Source organism: Staurois parvus, unplaced genomic scaffold (genome assembly GCF_062004578.1).
Source record: "Staurois parvus isolate SC_StPar_1 unplaced genomic scaffold, SC_StPar_1.0 ptg000171l, whole genome shotgun sequence".
In the NCBI taxonomy this organism is placed as follows: domain Eukaryota; kingdom Metazoa; phylum Chordata; class Amphibia; order Anura; family Ranidae; genus Staurois; species Staurois parvus.
The window spans coordinates 886,529-905,494 of NW_028317967.1; the positions used below are offsets into that span (position 1 = coordinate 886,529).

The window sequence follows — 18,966 nt, forward strand, 5'->3', positions numbered from 1 at the left end:
TCCACACACACCGTATAATTACCACCCCCTACCTCCTCCAAGGGCTGCTCATCTCCGGGCAGCAGGAAGTGTGGGCAGAGTGTGGTAATCATAGTGTGTGTGCAGTCCCATACGATCTATCAGTGATCTTGTCTCATGTGCTGCATGGACGACAGAAGGGAGAGCCCAGAGAACCCAACACTGCTCACCTCCTCCTGGCTCCTTCCTCTCCATCACTTCTTCTCTCGCTTTCCCCTGGTCCCAGCTCTGAGTGTGGGCGGAGGAAGGAGCTCAGCGGAGGGTCAGACCCCACAGCTCAGACCCTGCCAGCCAGCTGCTGCTGAGGGGCCCTGCACACTGTCCGTGGTTGCGCGTCCATGGAAGCTGTCTGCTGATCGTCCCTGGAACGCTGACCGCTGGTCGTCCCTGTCTGGAGCCGTCTGCCGCTGAGGGTCTGAAAGCCGCTTACCGCGAGGGTCCAAAACTGTCCCTGTTGTGCGCACAGACTACCCGTGTCCTGAACTGTCCCTGGTGTGCGCACAGACTACCCGTGTCCTGAACTGTCCCTGGTGTGCGCACAGACTACCCGTGTCCTGAACTGTCCCTGGTGTGCGCACAGACTACCCGTGTCCTGAACTGTCCCCGCTGTGTGCACCGACCACCCGTGTTCTGAACTATCCCTGCTGTGTGCAGCGACCACCCGTGTGTGGAATGTCCCCGCTGGGGTATTGCAGAGGGCTACAGTCCTGACCTTTTTGGGGGTCTGCAGAGTGCGCAGGGGGGATGGCTGGGGAGGCTCGGTCCCCCTCACCCGAGCCTCCCAGCGTCTTTCCGGGAGCAAGATGATTCCAGCAGCATGGACAGGAACAAAGAGGAGGGCTGCTTCCTGTGCGAGTCTTTTAAAAACCATGTGGGACGCGGCTAGGTTGCCTCGGCAACGGCCGGCCCAGCACTGTCCATGGAAGCTCCACGGACATCGGAATGTGCAAGGGGGAAGGGAGGGGTGGAGGGATATGGCGGGGGATGGGAGAGGCACTGGCAGTCCGTGACAGTTCAATCTTGGAATTGGCTTCTGTGGCACCATGCAACCTAATCGCCGGGGCTAACCCCAATGGCTCATTAACACCCAACTTAGAAAGGTGAAGAAAGCCTGCTTGCAAGAGACTTTTTGGCAGCCAAGCCATATACTGGAGCTCAAAATCCAATGACCACCTTAAGGCTTTCAAAGGGAGTACTTTCCTCATTTCACTTCCTGACTACCTATCACAGTTTTTAAGGCCCAAGAATGCCAGGAAAATACAAAATACCTCCCAAATTACCCTTTTTTGGAAAGTAGACACCCCGAAGTAATTGCAAAGAGGCATGGCAAATTCTTTGGGGAGTTTACTTTCCAAAAAGGAGACACTTGGAGGGGGAGGTATATCTACTATCCTGGCATTCCAGGGCCTCCAAAACTGTGATAGGTAATGAGGAAGTGACATGAGGAAATAAGCCCTATGAAAGCCTGAAGGTGGTCATTGGATCTTGGCGGGCCTGTACATGTGGTATCCCCATAATCAAAAGTATCCAAATGTGTTTTGGGGGGTAATCTCACATATACCAGTGGCATGGGGGAGAAATATTTAGTTAAAGCGATAACTTTGTGTAAGAAAAAAAAGTTTTTCTCATTTTCCAAAAACTTGTAGCAAAAAATAAACTCTTCCATGTATTCAACATGCCTCTCAGCAAATACCTTGGAGTGTCTACTTTCCAAAAAGGGGTCATCTGGGGGGGGGGATTGTACTGCCCTGTTATTTTAGCACCTCAAGAAATGTGATAGGCAATCAAAAAGTAAAAGCTGCGTAAATTCCAGTATATATACCATAGTTTGTATACGCTATCACTTTTACACAAACCAATACTTATTGGGGTTTTCTTTTTACCAAGGAGACTTAGCAGAACACATTTTGGCCTAATTATATGACTAAATTTGACTTAATTGGATGTTTTTTATAACAGAAAGTATCCTTTTTTTTAATTTTCGTTCTTTACTCGTTTAGACAATAAAAAATCCAGTTTTGATCATATACCACCAAAAGAAAGCTCTATTTAAGTGAAAAAAAATTATAACATTTTTATTTGGGTAGTAAAAAATACTCTGGTCATGAAGGGGTAAAACCTCCCAGAATTTAAGTGGTTAAAGGAGTCATAAGGCCTTCAGATCCCCCTGGTTCCGCATATATGTATGCTGGGTAAACCATTATGTGGTACTAGGTCATTCACCCAAAGGCTGTTAAACCACATAATACCTAAATCAGCCACATCCTTGCTGCAGTTTGATGTGAAATCTCATATTACTGAAAAAAGCCTCACCACCCTCAGAGTATTCTTAAAGTACAACTAGAGGCAAAACTTTTTTTTTAGTTTTGGATGTATTGGACATTGATTAGAACACCTGTCAATTGTTATTGCTGCCTGTGTCCACGTTAGGGAGATTTACCCTCTCTATTTGTCCAAATTTTGGGTTATTACCAGAAAGGTAATACGAGGGGAAATCTTCCAATAGGGACACTAGCTCTTGTGACCCTGAGGGATTCCCTTAATTTGCAGGTATTTCTTTTCACTTCTTGCTTTGGCTATGGGACAGAAAGTGAAGGGAATTATCCCCAATGGGATGCAGATGGCAAAAAAAAGAATTGTTAGGGGTTATGACCCCCCCCCCAACACACACACACACACACACACACACACACACACACACTCTATTCAAAATGAAGTAAAACATTTTTCATATAGTTTTACTTTATTATAGTGAAATTTGTTTACAAGATGGAAAGCTTTACAGCTCAATTATGGGACACCATTTCAAAATGGAACAATATTTACGCCTCTTACCTTTTTACTGAATAATACCACCTTCCTTATCGTCCCTGTGACACCTTAACAAATGGAAAGATATCTGCTTCATATTACTAATTTGAGGTTCACACTAATAAGAGATTCCACCATCTCTGTAGGGACAATTAATATGTGGACCAGAAATACACCCACAATTTATGTTGGTTGGCAGACAGTATAAATGTGCATTAAGCTGAATGATATTGATGACCTGTAGCCTATGTACAGCCTGCACTTATTCACATGCACTACAGTGTTAACATATTGTAAGTGGTTTTTCTTCATAGGGCATATTTCTTAATTGTTTCTGGCTACAATTGTTTTTTCACAGACTTTTTTTTTTAAAGCAGATGTTCCATTACAATGGCAGGTCCACTCTACTGAAACCCTATACCACCAAAGTCAAATCACCTGCAAAAGCAATGTGAAAATAAAGCCTCTTAACAAAAATAAAACAATTATCTACCTGGGACCTGGCTTTTGACACTCCTGGGAGGTGTGAGTTATGTTACCGCGTATCACTACTGCCTTATTGGTGCTAGGCGCTCAAAATTCATTGAGAATACACTTCTTCAATGGACTACAGTGCATTCTTGTAGAATATCTGCTGAGACAGTGGTGAGGTACAGTAACTTCACCCACACCTCCCAGAAGCATCAGAAGCCAGGGGTCTGAGGTATTGTTTTTTGTTTTTTTTTTTTAGCAACAGCTTTTTTTCATTTGAGAGAGGATTTCAATAGAACAGACCTTTAATTTTCATAGAAATGGTGACAGCAGTGTAAATGTGTAGGAAATACGCTCCAGCTATCTGGAGCTGCATTGTCCAGCCACTGTACAATATTTGTGACCATTGTCTCTGAAATAACACACTCTAATTTCTATTTTACAATAAAACCTGACTTGTCGCACCCTCTTTTATTGTGGCCTAACCAAGCTACTTGCATACTGTCCAGCCACTGAAAAATATTTATGCCTACTGTCTTTCACATAATACACTCTAATACTTTTTACTCAAAGATAAAACTTGCCCTGTCTCTTTCTATGTGTTACCTATTCAAGTGCTTGTATACTATACTGACACTAGACAATTCCTTCCAAGCACATACTTGAAGCCTATATTTTGGGATTAATTGGGGATACAGAGATGTAAGGGAGTTAATGGAATGTGGACTGTGGTTTTTGAGTACTCTGTTTGAACAGTTAATTAAATTTTAAGACAGTGTAGTAACACGAAAAAAGAATTACGGTAGACATTAAATACAATTAAACAGTTTTGCCACTGGACAATTTATAAAAAACTAAAGTGCTTTGGCTTAATTTTGTCAGAGCAAACATTTCTATAGCTGTTAGATTAGTTGTGGCTCCTACTTCCATCATTCACTTTAGGCCTATGAATGCTGCATGGGCAAACCACAGGTTCAACAAAAACATTCTCTCATGTACAAGTGACAGAGTTCAAGGGCGGTGCTAGGAAGCTGGACATAAAATGACATACAAATCATTCTGACAGCATCTCAGCTCTCCCTGTGCCCCCTCTCAGCAGTCATTCAGCAGCCATTCCCCCCGCTATGTAAAAACAGAGCAGGATTTCTGGCATGGGGGATCGGGGTGAGCAGCCCTGCAAAGGGAACAACTTGAATGTCTTTAGCACATCCACTATAAACTGTGTGGAAAAATTACTCCATAATGCCTATAGCAACAAAGGTCAGTTTAAAGCTCATTATTTATTTATTACAGGTACTTATATAGTGCCAACAATTTACGCAGCGCTTTACATATATATTGTACATTCACATCAGTCCCTAACCCTTAAGGGGTGTACAATTTAAGGTCCCTAACTTAGATTCATACATACACATACTAGGGCCAATTTAGACAGGAACCAATTAACCTACCAGCATGTTTTTTGGAGTGTGGGAGGAAACCAAAGTACCCGGAGAAAACCCACGCAGGCACAGGGAGAACATGCAAACTCCAGGCAGGTGGTGCCATGCTGGGATTCAATGACCCTAGTACTGCCAGGCGGAAGTGCTAACCATTTAGCCACTGTGCTGCCCCATCTATTTGTTGTGAATGTTTACACTGGAAATTCAATAGCCTAGCCACAGATTCATTACAAGCATACCTTTAGGTTACCTCCATTAACTTTGAAATTAAATTATCGTTCTGTTCCACATGATGAGGATATTATGAACTTACTCTCCTTACAAATGAGGTATTGAAGTGTTGATTTCAGAGAGTGCATATATTAACAACAGCCTCTTTATCTCATGTGAACTGCACTTTCCTCCACTGGGAGTAATGGAAGCCATAAAGGGTTTTTCCTCTGTTACATTGCATCAGCTATTCTCCATTAACTCTGAAAGCTGCTTGTTCAGGACGCATATCATCAGTATTCTCTATTGATCACCGCCTGACATCTTTCTTCCAAGATCGAAGTCCGGCTACATTTTTGTGTCTTTGAAGAAAAAGCTTACAGGGCAATAAATTCCATTCTGAACCTGGTATGCTTGTCTCATTCTCACCCTACAATGCACAGATATCCTTAGATGGAATCAGCAGTCTTGTGTATGGATATTTGTTCTGTTGTATTGTCATTACAGACAGGAATGCACGACAGCTCTAGCGTAGGCAAGCGGGAGTATTCACTTTAAACAGGGATCTACAGCCCCTATGTTGTTGTTACAGGTATAATCTATAGACATACCTTCTCCTTCAAAGCCCAGTGACAGTCTGCCTAAATGCCTTGATTTTGTCATGGTCCTTTTAAAAACTGTGATTAAAGTTTGGAGTGTGGTGGTAGATCCTGAGGAGCTGGCCAGGGGATTCGGGTAAAGCTCAGAGTTTCCACCGAAAAAGAAAAGAGAGGGAGGCGGGAAAGCCCTTACAGTTTAGTAGATTATATCAGAAACAAGGATAGTGTTTCTACAATAATAGGAAAAAAGGTCAAAATGCAGTTGCGAGTGTTGAGGCTGCAGTCACCTAGCTTGTGGCCCTCCTAGTGCGCAGATGGAAAAAACCTTTCTCCACGCAGGGTTAGTGTCTTTGCCCTCTATGCCTTGGCCATTCCCATCCTGGGTGTTTTGTGGGGGTTCTCAGGTGGGTTAACAAAGTGGTAGAAAGAGTCAGCGCAAAAATGGCCCTTAGGTAGTTTGATTGGCAGGGGAGCCCAAAGTGGCTTTGTCAAAATGTAGGTGGGCTTAGACATTCACTATATTGCCAAACGTATTGGGACACCTCTCCAAATCATTGGACTCAGGTGTTCCAATCACCTCCATGGCCACAGACGTATAAAATCAAGCACCTAGGCATGCAGACTGCTTCTACAAACATTTGTGAAAGAATGGGTCGTTCTCAGGAACTCAGTGAATTTAAGCATGGTACTGTGATAGGTTCAATAAAAATCTATTGGTAGTGCAGCGCTATAAATACATACAGTATACTTAGACACAAATCTAATAATAGTGCAATACTACAAATGCATATACGCACACATATAAATGCAATATACGCTATGCCAATACGTTGTGCCCCTTACGTGGGTATAGTGTGATATAGGATATACCTGAGGAAGTCACGTGTATTAATCGTGACGTAACGCGTAGATACGCCTGTGGGTGGAGCCTTAGCGGTTGACGCAGTGACATCACATCTGGCGCGGGCGCCATCTTGGTGCACCCGAAGAGGATCCACACATGCAGTACACCCATGATGTGGTGTAAAAACGCCGATGTATGCCTGCAATTTTGTAAGTAGGAATTTTAGCTGTGGCTGTGTGCATATAAAATAAATGGTTTTACACTATGCTGGATTTCTTTGCCTTGCTGAGGATACGTTTGGAGAGGTACTAATTCCAATACTAGTGAGAGAGTCCCACCATTACTGCCGAGGAGGACCCCAGTGCTTTGGAGGAGTAAAGCGGCATTTCTAGCTCAGTGGTCCCAAGGGGCCTGGACTCTAGAGCAGTAGAGACGTGTTCTCTGGAGTGAGGAATCACGCTTCCCTGTCTAGCAATCCAATGGACATGTCTGGGTACTTGTCTGACTGCATTGTGCCAAGTGTAAGGTTTGGTGGAGGGGGGATTATGGTGTGGGGTTGTTTTTCAGGGGTTGGGCTTGGCCCCTTAGTTCCTGTGAAGGAAACCCTTGATGCGTCAGCATGCCAAGACATTTTGAACAATTTCATGCTCCCAACTTTGTGGGAACAGTTTGGAGTTGGCCCCTTCCTGCTCCAACATGACTGTGCATCAGTGCACACAGCAAGGTCCATAAAGACATGGATGAGCGAGTTTGGGGTGAAGGAACTTGACTGGCCACGGAGTCCTGACCTCAACCTGATAGAACACCTTTGGGATGAATTAGAGTGGAGACTGCGAGCCAGGCCTTCTCGTCTGACATCATAAATACGCTTCTGGAAGAATGGTCAAACATTCCCATAGACACACTCCTAAACCTTGTGGACAGCCTTCCCAGAAGAGTTGATGCTATTATAGCTGCAAAGGGCGGGCCAACTCAATATTGAACCCTATGAACTAAGACTGAGATGCCATTAAAGTTCATGTGCATTGAAAGGCATACATCCCAATACCTTTTGGCAATATAGTGTATATGATAGTTGTAGGGACATTAACATTTATTGTCAGGAGATCAGTGCTTGCAGATATTGGTGAAGCTCTTCTGGCACAGACAGAGATGCCCTACCTGAAGGTTTCCCTCACACTAACCTCCGTTTTACTCAAACACTAGCCTTAACACTGATACTGAAATTTGCACTTAAAACTGTCATTTTTTAACTTTTGGAAATGTCAGTAAAAACTTGGCTGTGCCAGTAAAATTTGGCTGCTGTGTCAGTGAATTTCAATCTGGTAGATTGGCAACACTGATACTAACCCTCCCTGTAACCCTATCAATAGCTTTGTATCTGTAACCCTAACACTAACCCTCTCCCTGTAACCCTAACACTAATGCTCTACCTTTAATCCAAACCCTCTACCTGTAACCCTAACACTAATGCTCTACTTTTAATCCTAACCCTCTCCCTGTACCCTAAAACTAACCCTTTCCCTCATAACCCTAACACTAACTCTCTCCCTGTAACCCTAACACTAACTCTCTACCTGTAATCCCAATACCAACTCTCTCCCTGTAACCCCAACACTAACCCTCTAAGTGTAACCCTAACACTAATGCTCTACCTTTAATCCTAGCCCTCTCCCTGTACCCTAAAACTAACCCTTTCCCTTGTAACCCTAACACTATCCCTCTCCCTGTAACCCTAAAACTAATGCTCTACCTGTAACCCTAACACTAACGCTCCCCCTATAACTCTAACACTATCCCTCTCCCTGTGTCCCTAACACTATCCCAACAATAACTTTCTACCTGTAACACCAACACTAGCTCTATACCTGTAACCCCAACACTAACTTTCTCTCTGTAACCCTAATAACATTCTACTTGTACCCACAACACTGTCTACCTGTAACCCCAACACTAACTCTCTGCCTGTAACCACAATATCAACTCTCTCCCCGTAACCCCAACACTCTCTCCCTGTAACCCTAACACTAATGCTCTACCTGTAATCCTAACCCTCTTCCTGTACCCTAAAACTAAATCCCTTCCCCTCGTAACCCTAACACTATCCCTCTCCCTATAACCCTAACACTACCCCTCTCCCTGTTACCCTAACACTATCCCAACAATTTTCTACCTGTAACCCCAACACTAGCTCTATACCTGTAACCCCAAAACTAACTATGTCCCTATAATCATAACAATAACTCCAAAACTGTAACCCCAACACTACCTCTCTACCTGTAACCCCAACACTAACTTTCTCCCTGTAACCCTAACAATGTTCTACTTGTACCCGCAACATTGTCTGCCTGTAACCCCAACACTAACTCTCTACCTGTAACCCCAACACTAACTCTCTCCATGTAACCCCAACACTAACTCTCTACCTGTAACCCCAATACTAACTCTCTAGCTGTAACTATTCAACTAACCCTCCCTCTATCCCTAACTGTAACCCTCTCCCTATAATACTAAGCCTAACTCTTTGATGTATACATAAACTATTATACACAATTCTTCATATATGTGTAGAAGGAAGCCGCTATGGTAAGTTTTTCACGTCTAATTACAATTAGGGATGCAACAATATCCTTTTTTCTATAGGCGAGTACAAGTACTGATACTTTCAGTCACGTACTCACCGATGCCGAGTACCAATACTTTATGGTACAAAGCCATCTAGCCTGTATTGTCATCCCTGCAAGGAGAGAAGAGAAACCCACGGGATTGCAAATCCCCAAACCTGTGAAGTGGCTTTTTGTTGTATTACAGCATAGTATCGGTGCAGTGAAGTTTCCTGTAATGCTCCTGTGTGAACTTAGGCTATGACAAGCCTGGGTGAACACAGGAGCGGTGGGGAAACCGCATGCAATTTGGACAGCAATCGCACCGCATTCCTGTTCAAACCGCATGCTATTCTTTGCATCTTGTATGGACGCAAATCGCACAGCAAAGTATAAGTTTCGGGTATTGGGAGCATTTTCACGAATCCTCGTGAAAATCCTCGGTATTGGCGCATCCCTGGTTACGATAGTTAAAATGTTGTGCTGATACTAATGATAATGCCCTTCCTTTAATTGATGAAGCATGACAAAGGTATATTGCTGAAGGTCAGATGCAATTCTATTAATTAACAAAAAGTCTGAACACTTCCAAACCATATAGTTCAATATAACAGTAGGCATTATGTTTAGCTAAGATTGCTTACTTATGGATGCATGCCAATCATCAAAGTGCTAGAGCCTATTTAAAAGGCCAAGAAAGCATGTAGGGCAGCTGAACCAAAGCCATGAAGCCATTATATCACTAACAACCTAGCTGTCAACATATCTAAATAACAAAAATCAAGAACACTTACAGCATCAGGCAGCTTTTTGTAGATCCTGGAAAGTTAAATTATCCAATGGTTTTTCATATCTCTACGAGGCTCTAGAGGAGCCATTCTCAACCAGGGTTTCATAGTTCTAGGGGTTCTTTGAGCTGTGACCAACTGACCTCCATTTGATTGTGCCTGCATAATTCTTGGGCCAAAGCCAGTTTGCAGAACCAGGCACCAATGGTCTTTCTAGCTGTCAGTAAGGGTGACAGTCTGCCCCCCCCCCCATTTTTAATCCGTATGCTCCTAGCATTACTAAATAGATAGGAAGGTGTATTATATTTACTTGTTTTAAACTCTATTTCACATTTCGTCAATTCCTGGTTTCTGTCATACATCCCAGGAGTCTTCATGGACATTTTTTTTCATCTGGAGGAGGGGAAGAAGGGCTTTCTCAGGTAAGCACATCCTTGGAAGAGCCTCAGAAGATGAAACATGTAAGGCAGAGCCCATGCTCATGGCACCATCATAAAATCTGAAAGCTATCTGCGTATTCCCTTGGGGATTTTGACTCATACAGCGATGTCTATGTTTTTATACATGTGAGTAGCATTGTTTTTAATAAATATTGGTTACCATTGATTTTATATGTGGAGCGTTTCAATTTTTTCATGCACATTTCCCTGAGTGGCTGTCGATACATATGGTGGAGTGAGGAGGCGACATCATATATCCAGGATCTAAGTAATTCGCTTTCAAGCGCTATATGACTTCTCATTGTGAGGGTCATACCACTCTGGTAAGCCTTTATTGTGAGGGTCATACCACCGGTAAGCCTTTGATTTGGGCACTGGTGTGAGAGCATGGGGTGCGTTGTTTTTTCACTTGGAGGAATTTTTTACACCTTATTTCATCTTTAATTCACAGTGGACCTTTTTTGTTTGCATGGATGTTCTATCACAGACACACATTCTTGACTGTTATCAGTTTTTTTTTTATTTTTGAGCACTGCACTTTAGTTTGGGTTTATTTGATATTACCATTTTCAGGGTTGCTGTTAGAACCCACGGGGCCCCATACTGCATGCGCAGTGGGCACCAGGCTGTGAAGCCGCAAGCTGTCACAGCCTGGTGCCCACAGCAGAGAGCCGTAAAGGACAGAAGGAGAGAAGGGACTGTGCGGGTGAGTACACCGTTGGACCCCAGGACAGGTAAGTGTGTGTTTATTAAGTCAGCAGCTACAGTTTTTGTAGCTGCTGACTTTTAATAAACACAAAAACAGCTAAGTTAGAAAAAAAACCCTTCTGTTTTGCCTTTTTGAAAGCAGTTTTCTGGTAGAAAACTAAACATGCCTACACGCTAGTACAAATAATGCTCAACATTAGCATTGTTTTCTGCCAAGTGTGGCCATTTGTGTAAGCCAGTGTGCTTGGACCCTTAGGCTTGTATCCCACAAACCAGTTTAGGCAATGTAATTCAGGATTTGACTGGCATACAGTATATGATATCACCAATTTCCAGGTACAGAGGAGTGACACATTTCCCATGAAGCTTTGAAGCATCCTCAAGGCAACACTAGAATATGAAGCAATAAATGAAATGGTTACTGTTTATTAGGGATTTATTCCAACAAGCACTTACTGCTGCTGTATGCTGCTGCCTTGTGGCGAGATCTTGTATGTCATCACTCCGGCTGGCTTGGAAATCAGCATGCAGCTCACGGAGACACATGTATTATTAATACCACATAAAGCTGCCTGTTTACTGTACGTGACATGTTCCTACCTGCACTGAATTCACTTATAAAAAGCTACCAAGACGGCTTTCTACTGTATTGCCTGTTGATGGCAAAACAATACTTTATTTCATTTTTTGGGGGGGATTTTAGATCTTCAATTTTTGATCTTCTGCTAATTAAAAAAAACCTCTTAGATGTTTTAGAGAATGCAATATGCAGGGATATGGGAAATAGTATTAACATAAACACAAATAGTTTGGATTGGATAGACTGGTGTCTTCATTCATCCTCACCAGCTATGTAACTATGTAATTACATATGATTATCCCCACAGTGATTGTGTATGTTTTGCACATTTCAGGTCAGTTAAAGGATAAATAAACCCCAAAACAAAAATGTAATATATTGCAGTTTACTAATCCCTATGTGTGTTGGCTGCATTAGTTTTCTTTCTTCTGGTGGCTGCGCAATGCACCGAAAATAAGTTAAAGAAGAACTCTGAGCAAAATTTTTACTTTCCCATACAGTGGGGCTGTGCCCACACCCATTGACAGGAGCAGCGAAGTCAGGACTTGCGCTTGGAGGACGGCAGGTTAGATAAGTATGACCTCTTTCACATGGACGTTCCGATTGGGTTCGCCTGCCCATTTTTCAGGTGGACCTAATCGGAACCTCTATTCTCCTCTATGGAGTGGCGGGTGCAAACAGATCTGTCTGTCTGATCCAATCCGATCCGCAAAAAAAGGTATGGATGGAATCCAATTCCCCTTCCATCTGTCGGATCGAGTTGGATTGAAACAGACAGGCGGTCCGTTTTTATCCGACCGCCCACTGAGATGAGTGAGCTGCTCTGTGTCCGCTTTGCAGCAACGAAGCGGACACAGACCTGTCATCCACTTGCTCAGCGGGATCAGCGGAGATATTCCCCCGCTGAGCAAGCGGATCTGCTAACATGGTCACAGAGCAGGCACAGATGTGTAATCCATTCAGGGATCCGTTAATGGAAAACTACCACCACAGCAGGCCTTGTAGATCTCAGTGGAGCACACTTGTAGTGATATCTGCACTCGTAGTCCATTGTTTACTTCCTCCAGCTGCATAACTGAAGGTCCGTATTGAGGCAAGGACCTGGGGTTGGGGGAAAGGTCTGCAGGAGTCTGTGCATTGCACATGGGATCTACTTGTTATGGTTGCCATGCTTTGCAGACTCCAAAACAAACATTTAATATATGCACATATTTTATTCATGCAGGTAAGAGATCCCCCACTGAGCAAGGGGATCCGCTAAACAGGTCTGCCCTGTGTGAAAGGACCCTAATTCTCTGCTCTCCTCAACCCTAAACAAAAACAAGCAGTCAACCCGTGTAGTACAGGCACAGCCCCACTGCAGGAGAAAATAACAATTTTGCCCGGAGATCTTCTTAAAAGCGGAGCTCCACCCAAAAAGGGGATTTTCCGCTGAAAGGCTTTGTCCCCCGCTCCCTGTTAAGGATTGGCACCTTTTGGGAGGGGGTAACCGATTTTGACAGGTACCTGCTCCCACTTCCGCTGCAATCGCCTAGGTGATCGGAAGTTGTCCTCACCCCCCCCCCCCATAGTCTTCTGGGACATATGACAGGTCCCAGAAGACTACAGGACCATTCAGAACCTGAGAGCCCACACTGAATATGCTGGCACTGGGGAGGGAGGACAACCGGTGAACCCAGCTGTGGTGAGGACACCGCTGGAATGAATGACAGGTGAGTGTCTGTTTTTTAAAAAAGTCGGCAGCTACAGTTTTTGTAGCTGCTGACTTTTATTTTATTTTTTTATATTGTCACTGGAGCTCTACTTTAAGTATATTTTCTGCAAGTGTAACTTCTCGTGCACTGAACATACAGTTAGCTCCATAAATATTTGGACACAGGCACAATTTTTGTTTTTTTTCAGGTACTGTATTTATCAAAACATATTCAGGCTATAGTTATATAATGGATATGGCCTGAAAGTGCACACTCTCAGGTTTAATTTGAGGGTTTGCACATCCAAATTGGAGAAAGGGTTTAGGAACTACAGCTCTTAAGAGTAGTCATCCCCACTTTTTCAAGGGACCAAAAGTAATTGGACAATTGAATCAAAAGCTGTTTCATGGCCAGGTGTGGGCTACTCCTTTGATATTTCTTTTCGATTAAGCGGATAAAAGATCTGGAGTTGATCTATTTGCATTTGGAATCTATTGCTGTGAACCTACATCATGCATTCAAAGGAGTTGTCCATGCAAGTGAAACAGGCCATTGTAAGGCTTCAAAAACAAAACAAATCCATCAGAGAGATAACAGCAACATTAGGAGTGGCCAAATCAACAGTTTGTACATTCTAAGGAAAGAAGAATGCACTGGTGAGCTCAGCAACATAAAAAGGCATGGACATCCACAGAAGATACCAATGGTGGATGATCGCAGGATCCTCTCTATGGTAAAGAAAAACCCATTCACAACATCCAGACACGTGAAGGAAACTCTCCAGGAGGTGGGCATATCATTGTCAAAGTCTACAATCAAGAGAAGACTTCACGAGAGCAAATGCAGAGGGTTCACCACAAGGTGCAAACCATTCATAAACCTGAAGAATAGAAAAGCCAGATTAGACTTTGCCAAAAAACATCTAAAAAAAGCCAGACCAGTTCTGGAAAAGCATTCTTTGGACAGATGCAACTAAGATTAATCTGTATCAGGAAAAGTGTGGAGAAGGCTTGGAACAGCTTGTTAGGGGCCGACCGGCGGTATCCTCTAGCGCTCCACAGACCGGGATTCCCCGGGGCGCGGAATCTAAGCTCTGACCTGCTTGTTCACCAGAGCCCCTGATGGGGATGGACTTGGAGCAGGCCGAAACCAGGTCGCGGCCCCTGGGTGCAACCAGCTGTGGTAGAGGCACTTGCCGGTGGTACGTAGCAGATGAGAGCCTGATGTGAAGAGGTGGAGTGAGCAAAGTCAGACAGGCCAGGTCGGTAACGGTGGAGGCAGAATGGTACAAAGCGGCAGGCAGAAGGATAAACGGGTCACAGGCCAGGTTCAGCAACAGGAGGACAAACATACAGGATAAGACAGGAGAATGATCAGACAAGTCAGGGATCAGAGCAGGAGACAGTCAACGGATCAGGGTCAGGCAGGGTTGGCAACAAGGCAATCTCTCAGGAACACAGGATAACAGGAAAAGACCATACGGCAATTTGAGCATAGTCAGAGCCTGTTTAAATAGGGCGCCCTGCGCTCTCATTGGTGCCAGGCGAGCGTCCGCAATTGCAAGTGCACATGCCCGACCGCCGTTGCTGTCGCGGGTGCCCAGGTCCTAGTGCCCGCACGCTAGTGCGCCCCGGCATACCACGCATGCGCAGACTCGCATGCCGCGGTAAAGCCTGGGGTCCCTGACACAGCTCATGATCCGAAGCACACAACGTCATCTGTAAAACATGGTGGAGGTAGTGTGATGGCATGGGCATGCATGGCTTCAGTGGCACTGGGTCATTGGTGTTTATTGATGATGTGACAGAAGACAGAAGCAGCCGGATGAATTCTGCAGTGTTTAAAGATATACTGTCAGTCCAGACTCAGCCAAATGCAGCAAAGTTGATTGGACGGCACTTCACAGTACAAATGGACAATGATCCAAAACACACTGCAAAAGTAACCCAGGTGCTTTTGATGGAAAAGAAGTGGAATATTCTGCAATGACCGAGTCAATCACCTGATCTCAACCCAATTGAACATGCATTTCACTTGTTGAAGGCAAAACTAAAGGCAGAAAGACCCACAAAGAACAACTGAAGACAGCTGCAGTTAGAGCCTGGAAAAGCATCAGAAAGGAGGAAACCCAGTCTTTGGTAATATCCAATGAACATTTTATTTATGATTATATTAATTTGTCCAATTGCATTTGAGCCCCTGAAAATGTAGGGACTGTGTATAAAAATGGTTGCAGTTCATAAAATTTGTACTTGATATTTATGTTCAACCCCTTGAATGAAAGCTGAAAGTCTGCACTTCAAATTCATTTGGATTGTTTCGTTTTAATTTATTCTGGTGGCATACAGAGTCAAAAGTATGAAAATTGTGCCTGTGTCCAAATATACAGTGAAGGAAATAAGTATTTGATCCCCTGCTGATTTTGAATGTTTGCCCACTCACAAAGAAATGATCAGTCTAGAAATCGAATGGTAGGTGTATTGTAACACTGAGAGACAGAATAGCAGCAAAAAATTCAAAAAGAAATGCCTGTCTAACAACTTATGAACTGATTTGCATGTTCATGAGGGAAATAAGTATTTGATCCCATTCACAAAACATGACTTGGTGGCAAATCCCTTGTTGGCAATCACAGAGGTCAGACGTTTCCTGTAGTTGGCCACCAGGTTTGGACACATCTCAGGAGGGATTTTGTCCCACTTCTCTTTGCAGATCCTCATTTAGGTTTGGTGGCTGACGTTTTGGCAACTTGAACTTTCAGCTCCCTCCACAGATTTTGAATCAGATTAAAGTCTGGAGCCTGGCTAGGCCACTGCAGGACCTTAATGTGCTTGTTCTTGAGCCACTCCTTTGTTGCCTTGGCCGTGTGTTTTGGGTCATTGTCATGCTGGAACACCCATCCACGACCCATTTTCAATACAATGGCTGAGGGAAGAAGGTTCTCACTCAAGATTTGACGTTATATGTCCCCGTCCATTGTCCCTTTGATGCAGTGCAGTTGTCCCGTCCCCTTAGCAGAAAAACGCCCCTAAAGCAGAATGTTTCCACCACCATGTTTGACAGTTGGGATGGTGTTCTTGGGGTCATAGGTAGCTTTCCTCCTCCTCCAAACACGGCGAGTTGAATTGTGCCAAAGAGCTCAATTTTGGTCTCATCTGACCACAACACTTTCAACCAGTCCTCCTCTGCATCATTCAGATGTTCAGTGGCAAACTTCAGATGAGCCTGGACATGTGCTTTCTTGAGCAGAGGGATCTTGCGGGCACTGCAGGATTTAAATCCTTGTCGGCGTAGTGTGTTACCAATTGTTTTCTTGGTGACTGTGGTCCCAGCTGTCTGGAGATCATTGACAGGATCCTCACGTGTAGTTCTGGGATGATTCCTCACTGTTCTCATGATCATTGACACTCCACGAGGTGAGATCTTGCATGGTGCACCAGAACTAGGGAGACTGACAGTTGTTTTGTGTTTCTTCCATTTGCGAATGATTGCACCAACTGTTGTCACCTTCTCACCAAGCTGCTTGGCAATAGTTTGGTAGCCCAGTCCAGCCTTGTGTAGGTCTACAATATTGTTCCTGACATCCTTGGACAGCTCTTTGGTCTTTGCCATGGTGGAGAGTTTGGAATCGGATTGTTTGATTGCTCCTGTTGAGAGGTGTCTTTTATACAGGTAACACAATTAGATTAGCAGCATTCCCTTTAAGAGACTGCTTCTAATCTCAGCTTGTTACCTGTATGAAAGACACCTGGTAGCCAGAAATCCTACTGAATGATAGGGCATCAAATACTTATTTCCCTCATGAACATGCAAATCAGTGCATAATTTGTTAGACATGCATTTCTCTTGAATTTTTTGTTGCTATTCTGTCTCTCAGTGTTACAATACACCTACCATTCGATTTTTAGACTGATCATTTCTTTGTGAGTGGGCAAACATTCAAAATCAGCAGGGGATCAAATACTTATTTCCTTCACTGCATACATGGACCTAACTGTATATCTCAAACAAAGTTATCAGCTTTCACAGCTATCGTCCATGTTCTACAGAACAACCCCTCTCTATGTAAATAAAATAAGGAGGTGGTGTCTGTAGTCCATTTCAGGAGAGCAGCCTAGGGTAAAAATGCTCTTCGTCCAAAAATACAGTACAGTATGTGAGCGCTGTCACTCCAGGACAGGATATGTGTTACTGGCAGGATCATCAAATGCCTAAAAGAAGAGAAAATAACAGACCGTGCAACTAAAGACTGATATGCTGCAAAATATATTATTTTTATTTTTGGGTTTAAATAAACCTTAAAAACAGTGGACCCCATCTTCCCACAAAACTGAAGATAAGGAATTTTAGGAAACAATATTATATCTTGTCCTCTTGCAAGGAAACTAATGGTTTTAGGTCAATGTTATGTTAGGTTTTTTTTTTAGGTTCATATTAAACTGTTACTGTATAGTTGGCAGTTTTACTATATAACATGTTTGCTTTACAAACAAATATTTAATACTTGTCAAAGGTTTTTTAAAATAGTATGAGTAAGGCTAGGTTCGCGCCTATGCATTTGATCCGTTTCTGCCGTACGTTTTGTGTTTTTGCACATGCGCTTTTGATGCATTTTTGCCGTGTTTTTGAAGCGTTTTGCATTTTTCAAACTTGTTGCTGGGCAGATTAAAATGCAAAATGTATCAAAAACGCATCAAAAACACACTACATGCTTTTCTGCAGTGTCTCCGCTGAAGTCTCTAGAACCAAAAATGCAACATTTTGCATTTAAAAAAGTCCCTGACCCTTTCCAAAAAACGCACTAAGTGAAAACGTGGAGATGTGAACCTGTCCCATAGGAAATCGTGTTAAATGGACTGCTGTGCATTTCTGCAAAGCACAATGGAAAACGCATAAATGTGAACCTAGACTTACACCCCGATAATATCGGGTGAGTCTTGGCATGCGATTTGCATGCCATGCAACTTGCAAATCATATGCCAAGTCGCACCCTATTGTCCGAAATTAGAGCGGTCATATTGGTGCGGTTCTGACTTGGTCAGAGCCGCACCGATTTCTAAAGTAGTACATGCACTACTTTTGTTGAGATTTGCATAGACATCTGTGTCAGATGTCTTGCAAATCTCAACTGAAATCGGCAGGTCATCCGATTTTTAAATTTCCAAATAAACTTTGGTGTGAACGGGGGCTTAAACAGAAAACACAGCAAATGAAGCTTGCTTTGCAGCTTCCTTTGACTTATTGAGACCTCAGACTGAAAAGGGACGAGTACCTACTCTGAGGACCTATTTGACTTCTATAAGCAATCCTGCCGGCAACCTTTCTCACACCCCCACCGATATCACAGCTTTGCTTAGGCTGAGTTCTATAGACCGTTCTAAAGAATATCTGTGCAGTGTGTCAAGAGGACCAGGAGGTTAATTTAAAAAAATGGGTTACGCACAAAATGATTCATAAATGTCTTGGATGGACAACTAGCCTCTTTCAGTCTAGGTGAAATGGTACAAAGCTTTACATGTAAAAAGAAAACTAAAGCATTTCCTGTAGTCTAGATAGTTTACATCAGCCCTTTTCAAGCAGGGTGGCTAAGCACTCCGGGGTGCCTTCTGGGTTCTTCAGGGGTGACTTGGCAAAATGCCTAAAAACTGCCCCAAATTGCCCACAAATTGTATACTTTTTGTGTTCCACAATGGGGTAGATTTACTAAAACTGGTGCGCTCAGGATCTGGTGCAGCTGTGCATGGTAGCCAATCAGCTT

General features: G+C 43.5%; 1 protein-coding gene and 1 pseudogene across 1 annotated transcript in view; both read right to left on the bottom strand.

The window, feature by feature from the left end:
- The window catches only part of RTN1 (reticulon 1), a 315,431-nt gene that overhangs the window by 82,264 nt on the left and 214,201 nt on the right, over nt 1–18,966 (bottom strand). The window lies entirely within an intron of this gene.
- The window catches only part of LOC149462691 (putative nucleotidyltransferase MAB21L1), a 59,454-nt pseudogene that overhangs the window by 11,535 nt on the left and 28,953 nt on the right, over nt 1–18,966 (bottom strand).